General features: G+C 50.5%; 1 protein-coding gene across 1 annotated transcript in view; it reads left to right on the top strand.

The window, feature by feature from the left end:
- The first annotated feature begins 5,150 nt into the window (after positions 1-5,150).
- Positions 5,151-6,000, top strand: part of YPEL2 (yippee-like 2 (Drosophila)) — a 70,297-nt gene continuing 69,447 nt past the window's right edge. The window contains exon 1 of the mRNA XM_012648428.1: positions 5,151-5,340. The gene's annotated coding sequence lies outside the window, so the exon portion shown is untranslated. The remainder of the gene's footprint in view (positions 5,341-6,000) is intronic.

Below are 6,000 nucleotides of genomic sequence, written 5' to 3'. Positions count from 1 at the left end.
TTAGAGCTTTTTGGATATTTTTTTTTTTTAGACAGGCATGAAAATGAGGTTTATTGAGGAGAAAAAGATAGGATTATAGGCCAAGAGCAAGATATGGGTTTACAGAGCATGGTACATACGCCACAGATAACTTCCAGACCCACTGTCGCAGCAGGAAAAGAGTCAAAGGCAGGGCTCAAAAAGAGAGCGCTTTTTGGATTTTGGAGCTGTGGTTAAAGGATGTAGACTTGTGGAATCTTCATAAAGTTGTGAAGATTAAATTACACAATGCATGTGAAGTATCTATATCAGTTTCTAGAATATGGGAAGCACCAAATATTATTGTTACTGTTAAAGGGAGATATGAAGCTCTCACCACTTTTGCTTCTAGGCCTTTCAGGTTGGCATGGGGTTTTGCTTTGTGGAGTATTTTGATGTTTGGGCAAGTTTCCTTGTAAAAGTGGTTGGAATATTTCAGGATAACAGAAGGTAAGCAGTTTTACTCTTTGATGGCGTAAAAGAAAAAGAATGAGTGGGCTTTGAAGCCAGATAGATCAGGGTTCAAATTCCATAGCATCAGCTCTTTTAAAAAAGGGGGGAAATATCTACCTCTCTGGTTGTTTTGAGGATTAAATATAACTAGATAGACTAGAAACTGCTCTGTACACAATATGTGCTCAATAAACGGTAGCAGCTGTTTTGTTAAGGTATGTTCAGAAAGGCCAAGGTACAACCCTTCCCCATTACCAGTCTGAAATGCACATAATCAGCCACTTTCATGACTGAAAATGAGAGACTTGGACAGGGATCAGAGAAAGCATTTATTGTACATAAAGAAACAAAGCACTGTTACCACAATCTGTCTGCGGGAAGATTGCACCAGGCTCTCCTCTGTGATGTAACGTCATGGGACTTTACTGGTGGGGGCAGGGGGATATAGTGAGGCCTGGGAGGAGCAACTCCCCCTCCCACATAGGCAGAGCTGGTTGATTCCCCAGGTGGTATGGTGGTGTGGGAGCCTTTAGCTGTTAGCCTTCAGGAAGTTTCTATCGTACTGTGATTTTTAAAATGTAGGTTGCTCCTTTTATAATAGAATATCCTGAAGTTTCAGGTTTAATGTTATCATACTACAAAGGCTGCTCTCTGGTGGTGATCAGTATACTCTGAGAACAGACCCTTATCCATTTCTGCTTGGATCCCCACTGGATTCAACTCAGATATAAACTTCTAGGGAGGGCCTACCGTGTGTCAGGTGCTGAAAATATAAGGATGATCTGATAAGGTTCCAGCCCAGGAGGGCCTGGCAGAGAGGACAGATCACAGAAAACTCTTAATTGGGAGTGTGAAATGTTGGGTGATGTAATGGAGCTATGAATAAAGTGCTATGCAGGGTACTGAAAAGGGAAAAATTGATTTTGCTGGGGAGGCTAGGGTGAACTCCCCTGAAGAAGTGACATTTGATCTGATCTTTGGACTGAATCATCATGCAAATGGATTTGATGGGATGCAGAAAGGAAAGAACAGAGGGGTAGGGAAGGGGGGACAAAGGAGAGAACAACATTCCAAGTGAAAGAAATTGCAGGGAAAAGCTATGAGACAGTAAGCATATTCATTCATTTGTTCAGATATTCACTCAACCAACAATTAATTGTTGAGTGCTAGACACTGTTTTTGGCACTGGAGATACAACAGAAAGCCAGACAGATAAGGTCCCTGATGCTTTCAATGGAGTTTAGAGCTGGATGGGATAGAAAACAAACAAAAATAGGCCCTAATCCTAGCACTCTGGGAGGCTGAGATAGGAGGATTTTTTGAGGTCAGGAGTACAAGACCAGCCTGAACAAAACCGAGACCCTGTCTCTACAAAAAATAGAAAAATTAGCCAGTGTGTTGGCATGTGCCTGTAGTCCCAGCTACTTGGGAGACTGAGGCAGGAGGATCGCTTGAGCCCAGGAGTTGGAGGTTGCAATGAGCTATGGTGATGCACTCTACCCAGGATGACAGAGTGAGACTGTCTCAAACAAACAGACAAAAATGAACTAGGTGATTTCAGAGAGTGATATGTGTTAGGAAGAAAATAAACTGGGAGAAGGTATGATTGGGGGGCCAGGCATGTAAAGTGGGGTGCTCAGGGAGACCTCTCTGGAGATTTGACCTGAGAACCAAAAGGTGAAGAGGCAGCTTTCTGGGAGCAAAGTGTTCCAGGTGCAGGGAACAGCAAACAAAAACACCCTAGAACAGGAACAGGCCTGGTATCTTTGAGGAACAGAAAGAAGGCCAGCTTGACTGCAGTAGTTTGAGAAGGACAGATGGTGGAAGACAAGAGAGGTTGGCAGGCCTGGTTGGTAGGGCCTGTGGGCCACCATAAGGAGTTTGTTTTGAAGAAGTACCATCTGGCTGCTGTGTAGAGAAAGCACTGGACGCAGGGAGATCAGTGAGGAGGCTGTTGCTTATTCTAGGATATTGGTGGCTTCCAACCAGGGTGGTAGCAGTAGAGGCAGATGCATTCAGAGCAAATATATATTTTTGAAGTGAAGCTGAAAGGACCTGCTGATGGATTTGGGGGGAGGTGAGGGAAAGGAAGATGTAGTTAATTATTTCAAATGCTCTGAAAGGTTGAGTAAGATAAACACATAAAAGCGACCTTGTTCACAGTAGTAGTAGCACTGATTGGCAACAGTGGGAACATAGGATTAGTGGGAGAGAATACTGGAAAAGAATGGCTGTGAAGGATTTGGGAATGAACGAATTTGGCTTCACAGAGGAGTCAGGGGTACTGTTCCACTGGCAAAGCCAGGCTGCTATTCCTTCTGTGAAGCCAGGAACCTCTCAAACTTTTACCACTAAGGTTTTTTTTTTTTTAAATCCCCTCTGGCTGACTCTGAACAAATTTGTTTATGTCTCTCCCTACATCTCTTCATCTTTTTTGCCCTCCAGGAGAAATATCTGCCTATGCTCACAAACTCTCCACTGGCCTTGGCTTCTCTCTTCTCAGTAGTTTCTTCAGAATATTTTTTTTTTAATTAATTTTTTTTTAGATGGAGGTCTTGCTATGTTGCCCAGGCTGGTGTGGAACTCCTGGGCTCAAGTGATCCTCTTGCCTCAGCCTTCCTTCCAAGTAGCTGGGACTACAGGCACAGGCCACCAGGCCCAGCAGATTCTTCAGACTACATCATCCAAGTCAAGCAGGAAATTCTGCCCATAACAGACACTGAGTAAATATTCCGAGGAGCAATTCAAGGTGTTTGGATTCAGAAAGGAAGAGCAGTCTCTTTTACCCACTTTGTTTCATCCACTTCTTTGTTTCACTTCTCCCTTCTTTGCCAACTCACCATGCTTAGCTCTTTTTGACTGGGAGGAGGCATGATCATGCTTAATGGATATTTTTTTATTGGCTGGCTGGTTCTCTGTCTCCTGGCCCTAAGGTCTGGGGGCCTTTTCCAGTCCCCTGCATACACACAGCAGGCCTGCAGGGGTCCCCAGAGCTCCCTCTGAAAGCACTGCACCAGGCCAGTCGTCTTCAGCTAACATTATCTTTTATTTAAACAGAAACAGTAGCCACCAGTCTTGTTACATAACATACCAATATCTTAGGGTGCTAAACTAATGCAGCAACTACTGTTAGGAAGTGCTGATGTGGCAACACAAATATTCGCCAGCACAACATTGCGGAAACGTTGTAACAAATTTGACTTTCTGGCCCTACTTAGAATTTCAGCGCTGGAAGGGACTTGACAGATCATCCTATTTCAAACTTCCTTGTTTTAAACTGTGGAAACCTGGACCTAGAGAGACAAAAAACTTGCCCGAGAGGCAGATCAGGGCTAGGCGGCAAGTTTTTGATAATCTACAGAATCTATCACATCTTCTTACATTAAGGATTAAATGTTAAATGGTTTTTATTTGTGAGTCTTTCTTCTCTAGAAGCAATTTTTTAGACTTTCCAAACTAGTCAATTGGGAACAATGACAAAGTCCCTAGGGGCTGATATGTAAGTGCCATGATACTGATGTATTTGAGGTGTTTCGTTGTTTTTACTAACTTTGGGGACTGGATTCACACCCAACTATGCAATGTATATTAACTGGATACAATTTGGTTGACCAAATATATTTTAAAGACAGCTGGGTGGAGTTGTAGGTTAAGTTTTGAGCCACCTGGGGATCTGCCCTGCCACCCTCCTGGGTTTACCGGCAAACCAGTGTATGGAAGGAGGTTGGAGTCAGCTGTGTCTCCTGAGGCACCTCACATCCTGATAGCTGCACAATAAAAGATGTGGTTTCCTCTGAGGAGCTGCAGAACCCCAGTGGCTGAGTGACAAGGCTGGACCTGCTCTTTTCCCTTGTCCCTGCCAGCATTCTTTATCAAACTGACCTGCTTTCCTGCTGGGAGACTCTGCCCCACTCCACCCACCTGATACCTCCCTGGATTTCCTGACTGCCAAGAGCTTATTTTTTAACCTTCTCTTCCTTGAAAAGCACCACCCCATTGACCCAGAACATGGACTCCTCCCCTCTGGTCACTCTGACCATCCTATTCTCCTGGGTTAACCATCCTCATCTCCCTCCAAAACCCCTGAAAAAATCAGCAGCAACAGGGGGCCTTCCGATTCCCTTAAAGCCCCTTTCCTACCTTGAACTCTGTGAAATTACTAGCAGGGTAGAGAGAAGAGGGAAATGCCTAGCTTTTGAGCAGGTAATAGCTGGGCCAGGTGGGACTGGCACTATCTTATCAAATTCAACTGCCCCGGGTCCTGAGGGCCACTTCTGGTAATTTAGGCTCTGGGTTAGGGATGGCTTAAACCTAAGGGGGTAATTACTACCTTGGCCTCCGGCCAACACACACACCCTAGCTTCTGGGAATCCCAGCCTTAACCTGGGCACAAACCCCAAACCCAAATAAACAGCCTCCTCCCAGGCGCCGAGAGCCCACCCAGCTTTATCACCCTTTCTCCTTGCCCCCCGGCCAGTCGCCTCGACGCGGGGCGGACCAGACGCCCGCCGCACTCCCCGCACCCAAGCCGGGCCGGGGCAGAGGGTGGGGGGCGGGAGGCAGGGTAAGCAGGGGGCGGAGTTCCGTCCTCTGCTGATTGGCTCCACGCGGATGGGCTGCGGCCGTGCCGGGCCAACCCGCAGCGTGTTGCTATGTGCTGAGCCGAGGGGATAGGTGCGGGGGCGCGTCCGTCACCGGGCAGCCCCCGGCCCCGACCGGAGGGATGCGGAGTGGCGGCCGCGGCGGTGGCGGAGACTGTGGCTTTAAGAGCGAGCCGGGAGCGCGAGGTCCAGCCGGGCCGCCCTTTGCCGCCACGCACCCCCGCGGAGGCCAGCCTGGCGCCGGCCGGACGGGGCAGCCTGCTGCCGGGTGAGCGAGCCGGGAGCGCAGCGCGGGCCGCGTGCGTGGGCGTGGGGTGCGCTGTCAGCGCGGGCTGTCGGTCCCTGGCGCTGGACGCCGGCCCCGTGGCCCCTGCGGCCGGGCTCCCGCGGAGGGCCCGCGCCCTCCGTCCCGCGTGGGGTGCCGTGGGGTCCGTGGGCGCCGGGGGCGGGGAGCTGGCTGCTGGGGCCACGTGACCGGTTTGTTTACAAACACTGCCGGGCCCGGCGGTGGCCCGCCGAGGGAGCCCAGGTGGCGCGGGCCCCTGGGTCCTGGCCGGGGACCCGTGCGGAGAGCGGGGCGAGTCTGGGGTGCGAGGTCTGGCGGAGGGGAGGGGGAGACCGGGTCGCTGCCGCCGCCTCGGCGTAGTCCGCGCGGGCTCGGACTCTGTGGGGTCAGGGTGGGGCTTGGGACGTTTCCGTCCCCGCGTGACGCTGCGTCTCCCCTGGAGACTCTGGGGTCCGCGGGCGCCGCCCTGGGGGCCCCGTTTCTGGGAGACTGGCCGCCCTCGGAGCCCCCAGGAGCGCTGCTTCGGCCCCGGGCCCGGCCGAGGTAACCGCAGCCGAGTTCCTTCCCGGCCGCTTCCCGGCGCCTCCCCAGTGCCCTTGCCAAGGAGGTGGGCGCCAGTTCTCTCCTGCCCCACGGAATATA

Source organism: Propithecus coquereli, unplaced genomic scaffold (assembly GCF_000956105.1).
Source record: "Propithecus coquereli isolate 6110/MARCELLA unplaced genomic scaffold, Pcoq_1.0 Scaffold285, whole genome shotgun sequence".
In the NCBI taxonomy this organism is placed as follows: Eukaryota; Metazoa; Chordata; class Mammalia; order Primates; family Indriidae; genus Propithecus; species Propithecus coquereli.
This window is presented reverse-complemented; position numbering and strand designations above follow the sequence as displayed.